At 37.8% G+C, this 5,908-nt stretch overlaps 1 long non-coding RNA gene across 1 annotated transcript in view; it reads left to right on the top strand.

Moving 5' to 3' along the window:
* Positions 1–5,908, top strand: part of LOC118477141 — a 42,305-nt gene that overhangs the window by 14,853 nt on the left and 21,544 nt on the right. Inside the window, exon 2 of the long non-coding RNA XR_004858258.1 lies at positions 3,941–3,998. This is a non-coding gene — a long non-coding RNA (uncharacterized LOC118477141). The remainder of the gene's footprint in view (positions 1–3,940; positions 3,999–5,908) is intronic.

The raw sequence follows: 5,908 nt of genomic DNA, 5'->3' as shown, positions 1-5,908 counted from the left end.
CCCTCTCTCTCTCTCTCTCTCTCTGTCTGTCTCTCTCTGTCTCTGTCTCTCTCTCTCTCTCTCTCTCTCAGCTGTACCGACATCCTAGTGAGCATGATCATGATTTTTTTTCTGCAAAAACTGCCGCCCTGAAAAGTCTCATTTAAAAATACTGTCCTTTCGTTAAGGATGATACTTTATGCTTATTGAATAGATCAAAGCAAGAATTGAAGCGTTATCCTCTGAGGGAGAAATGTAAATGAAGATCTGCCATTGTCGTCGTTGTTTTTCCCACTTCAGTTCTTTGAGTTCAATCGGAGATAGACATTTGGAAAGGGGTGTAGATATTAAACAGTAAACAAATAGATGCAATGTATAAGAAAGGTAATGGCTCAAAGCTTATCTCACAGAACGAGAAGTGCCACAGTCTCTATATCAACCGATTGTAGCAGTGGCCCTCAATCACAATCTGAACGTAAACCATTGAGTCTTGCCGGGTTTTTTTCGGGACGATTATCCCCTTGAACAAAGCTAAGTAAAACGATTCTATCGTATTTTGTGGTCAGATTGCGCGGACTTGATATAGGTATTGACCGAGGCAACTTTAAATTGTTCGTGTTTGGTTCGATGGGAAGCAGATGCTGGTGTGGGCGGTTGGCTTGTGCTCTGGTGTGGTTTGCTTCTTTCCTATCAATCCCCTAATGTCCTCATCTCTCCTCCTACTTTTCTTTGTATTTTACCCCCCTGAGTGGTAACACCTCTAATATTCGGCATATGACCTAGTTGTGTTGCAAGTGCCGTATATCTCTTACTTACTAAACTTCACTAAGCGGATACTGTTATTGGCTCCTGTCTCTGAACATTATACTGGCCACGTAGTACTGTAGCAGGTGATTGGAGAGTGCCACTGGTTGGTTCTACTTTTTTTCTCGCCCTCTGTTGCTCCAGCCTGTCTGTTTCCTCTTTACCTACTCTAAATAACCGCCATTGTGTTGATGTACTTTTATTTCTTCAAGCGACCTTACGTAGTATTGTAGGCAGCTAACATTTTAAAATTTAAGAGTTTACGATTGTGGTTGACGAAATTTACAAGTTTCCATGCCATCCCAGGTGCCGTTTAAGCCTTTATTGTAGTTGTTTTACGCCCACATTGATTTAATTTAGATCATTTAGAAGGGCATCCCCTCACACTGCCCCTCCCCCATACCAGGGCAGAGACTGAAGTGTCTTTAGGCCATTCCCAACGGTGGGGTATTAACATGTTACTATGCACAGTAGAATTGTAAATGGGCTGATTTATCAATGTTATGGTCATTTTGTTCCAGAACAATATTGGGGGGACTGCTGCTTTTATTTTCCTCATCCTTGCTATCGTCGTGTTTTCCTCTTATTTCTTTTGTATGTTTGTCACTCAAATGTGAACTGCTATTTCCGGGGTGCCTTGACAGCAGGGTTGGTGATTTTTTGGATTTTTTGGATAAAAATAAAAAAAATCGATTTTTAAAAATTTAAATCAGATTTTAAAAAATTTAAATCGGATTTTTTTTTTTTTTAAATGTCGACACAGTTTGGGATTTTTGGTGGCTAAAAGTATGTTCTTTTAGTGCAAAATGCATTGTCTTTATTTTAACTAATGATTAATTTAAGCAACTGCAATTTTAGAAAGCCTTAATCTGATAAATCAGTGAATTATGGCTACAGACAAAAAATGAAGAAAATGTCAGTCTAAAAGGTAAGGGGGGGGGGGGTAATTATGCATAGATAAACTTGCATTTTATTACAGTGTGTGTGTGTGAGCACGCGCTTGTGTTTGTCTAAAAAGAAAAAGAAAATGCTAATTTCAATTATGAAAAAAAAGTAAATTGAATACTGTATTATTTTACTACTTACAGTGACAGGGGGGGGGAAGCAGACTTTTAAGCAATTTTAGTCTACTAAACCTTATATCTGTTTTATAAAACCAAGGAAAGGAATTCTGAATGTTTAAAGATGTAAAAACAGAAAACATTTTTTTTAAGTGATTTAAATCACTGAGTTTTATTTTTAAAATCAATTTGATTTAAATAAAATAAAAAATCAACTGATTTAAATCGACACGATTTAAATCAACCCAACCCTGGTTTTCAATTATGAAAAAAAAGTACATTGAGAACTGTATTATTTTACAGTGACAAGGGGGAAAGCAGACTTTTAAGCATGATTATATTAGTCTACTAAACCTTATATCCGTTTAAAATAAAACCAAGGAAAGGAATTCTGAAAGTTTAAATATGTAAAAACTGAATACATTTTTTTGAAAAGTGATTTAATTCACTGATTTTTATTCTTAAAATCAAATTGATTACAATTTTTAAAAAATCAACTGATTTAAATCAACCCAGCTCTGATTTCAATTTATGGAAAAAAAGTAAATTGAATACTGTATTATTTTACAGTGAAAGGGGGGAAATCAGACTTTTAAGCATGATTATATTAGTCTACTGAACCTTATATCTGTTTTATGAAACAAAAGAAAGGAATTCTGAATGTTGAAATGTGTAAAAAGCGAATAAAAATAAATTTTAAAAAAAGTGATTTAAATCACTGATTTTTATTTAAAAAATCAAGTTGATTTAAATAAAAAAAATCAACTGATTTAAATCAACTTGATTTAAATCAACCCAACCCTGCTTGACAGTCGAAGCAGACTTTGTGCTGTTGAAGCTAGAGAGGTGAGCAGAGTAAGCCTGATTCCCTGTGAGGACTTTTCTGTTGACATTCACCCCTTGGCGCTCATATGACCCTATGCAGTTGCAAGCACGTAAAACCTTATTGAAACTAAACAACTAAAACCACCCTGCCCGCCTAGGCCAACCTGTGCTAAGAGAAATACAACATCCCTGTAGGATACTCGATAAAAATTCATCCCATTCGGTAATCGAACATTGTTTTCCTTTGTTTGACAGCGAAGTGCCTAACCGCTATACCACAGACGTTGGTCCGTCTAAGTCTATTCTAAGACAGAGAATTTTGTTTCTTTATTTAAAAAAAGGGGGGTGGGGGTGGACGAGCTGTCCTGTAAGGGCCAAAAGGTGCACTTCGATTTTTAAACATCCACGATTTGGGCGAGTATGCCGACGAACACTATCATAGCAGCTTTTGCCAAGCAATATAGAGAAACGTAGAAACTCGGTTTTGCATTTAGAAAGAAAAGCTCGTTTATTTTCATGGTACAATGATGCTGATGGAAAAAAGGTACTCGTACTTTGTATGTGTGTGCTGAGGGGGGGGGGGGGTAATAGTCATAGTTATCTATCACTCACCATTATTTTGATGTACAGATGTATCTTAGTTGGGCTAGTCCTATAGCATCCTCTTTTCAGCCCCCCCCCCCTTCCCCGTCTATTATTTTACTTCATTGAATGATGTGGCTTTTAGGGTCCTCTCAACACAGAAGACAGACAAATGTTTTTGACCAGATTTAACGTCCATTCTCGTTAGATCCCGTCTACGTGGAAGGAGAGGTATGCACATGAGTCTATCACTTCAAGTTTCTAATGACAGTTTGGGGATTCTAACCAAATGTGCCCACACAATGGCCCACTATCAGTCTTTGCTGACAGCGCAGTCATGTCATTTAATGTTAGCACACATGTTACGAGTATTGGATACAAAGCCACAACAAATCCCCCCCCCCCAAAAAAAAGAAGGAAAAAAAAGGAGAAATCCATGTTTAATACAGTAGATCTATGTTATGTAAATAACTGATTGTGCTCTGCACATGTCATTAAAAAAAACTTGTTTGAAATAATAACCTTGCTCGTTTTAATTATGTGTACGTATAATATAGCCGTATGGCTGTGATGGTTTTTATACTTGCTTGATATCTGGATGATTTTAATTTTGCTGTTGACATAAGATCGATGTGGTCAAGATTTATTCTGTCTACTTCGCGTAATCTGTTGCCTTTTGACCTTCCCAGCTGTGCCCCCGCAGACGTCCTGAACACAGTCGGACCTGACAAAGCTGGAGTGCTTAAGGTAAGCTTGTATGTCTAATATAGCGGTAAAAGTAAACTTGGGCCCCCATTCCCAACTTACTTGGACTAGCACTAGTACGCACAACAGGGTCTCCCTCCACTGTGTTAGCCACATTTGGGTTACCATGGCGTCATGCACAAAATAACTTTTTTAAGGAGTTGGGGCTCCAAATAAATGTTATCCATCGAAACTAGTTTTTCTGAAAGCGGGGTCGTGGGTGGTTACCGAATACTCTGGTGTCATTTGCTCCTTTATTCTACCGAGCATCATTTGTACTTGTCTCTCCTCTCTCTTTTACTTGTGTGTTTCTCTCTAATAGTAGATGGTTGGTGGGTGCTCTATTATAGTTTGCGCCTTTTTCCAATCAAACCTCTATTGTCCTTACCTCTCCTTTTTGTGCCTGTTACTATCTTGTAACACTTAACCTTTGGCGTTTATATGACCAACTACTATTCTTACTAAAACAAACTCTCTAATAACATCTCTTAAATATCTATGACATAACATGACATAATATCTGTTTTGCAAGTGCCACCACACTCTTACTAAAACTTTACTAAGCCCCGTTCGGAACGTAATCGAAATAGTACAAACATCAGGAGTCTCTTCCAGTCTCTCAACCAACCTTGAGTCACTGTGGTGTCACGTGCATTAGGTGTTTTCGAGAGTTGGGGCTCGCGGGTGATTGGAGGGTGCCACTGGTAGGTCCTACTTCTTTACTTTCCCTCTGTTGTTTCTGTCCGTCTGACTTACTTTTTCCTAGCACTGGACGATCATTATTGTGTGGATGTCCTTCTCTTTACTCAAACAAACAAAGTGGTAGCTCTATATTAATTTCAACAATTGCGCGTACTGTTATTTCTGGAAATTACCGGTTTTTTGCGTCTGCTTGTCTGTGTCTGACGTCGGTGCCTGATGTTATTGTTCTCACTTTATATCACTTTTATTAAGGATAAAGCAGCACCTGAACATAGATTATCAGTGCCTCAATAAAGAATTATTGTTTGATTGCTTCTTTTTTAAAAAAATTGCTTTTATGTAGCCGGCTGTTGGATTACTGGCTAGTCCTACTTCTTTCCTATATTTCATACTTGTGTCTGTCTCGTTATTTTGTGCTCTGCTCTTAATGATCGATGTTGTATTAATAATATGCTTCTTTAGACTCGATCTAAATTAAAATATAACCTAGATGAAGACATAATACTTGCTGCATGAAAACGGAAATCCTATTTTGGTCAAAGCTTCTTTCTTCACGATAGAACACTTCAAATGGGAATTTTTAGTTTTTTCTTATACATGGGCTGTACACTCAAGTGAACAGTTCAGTTCCGGGCACCTGAGATCCTTTCAAGCTGAAATACTAGTCTTTGGGGTCCCCCCCCCCCTCTTTACAAGATAGTTCTCCGGTCCTTGAGAAAGGGGAAAGGGAGGGGGGGGGGATGATACGGAAATTGGTTCCTTGGAAGTCACCTTCTATTTTTGTACCCTGTCCGATTTTTGTTGAAAACCACTGCTCCTTGAACTGTTTTACTGTGATTAAAATTGCCTGGGATCTTACCTGTTTGGCGGCCTGGTCATATTCAAATGATATTCTCCCAAACACACATTCTTACTCCCCACCGAATTCTTAGATTTCACACAATTGCCTTTTTTCAACGTGCTCTCATGTTTAGAGAAACCCATTTCTTAAATATTACTTTTTCAATATGTGATTTCTGGTGTCTTCTTCGTAAGAGTTCGCCATCCAACCAGAATATTATAATTTCGAATTTAACCGTACAGTGTATAATTGGTGTTGAACTCATACAGTTACCAATACTAATCAATAGGAATATGTAATTTCCGACATTAACCCTTAAGTCAAATATATATCTTTTATACCTCACAACTCCAAGATATCGAATAAGCGC

Source organism: Aplysia californica, unplaced genomic scaffold (genome assembly GCF_000002075.1).
Source record: "Aplysia californica isolate F4 #8 unplaced genomic scaffold, AplCal3.0 scaffold00054, whole genome shotgun sequence".
Lineage (NCBI taxonomy): Eukaryota > Metazoa > Mollusca > Gastropoda > Aplysiida > Aplysiidae > Aplysia > Aplysia californica.
The sequence above is the reverse complement of the archived record's forward strand: the minus strand, read 5'-3'. Positions and strand labels throughout refer to the sequence as shown.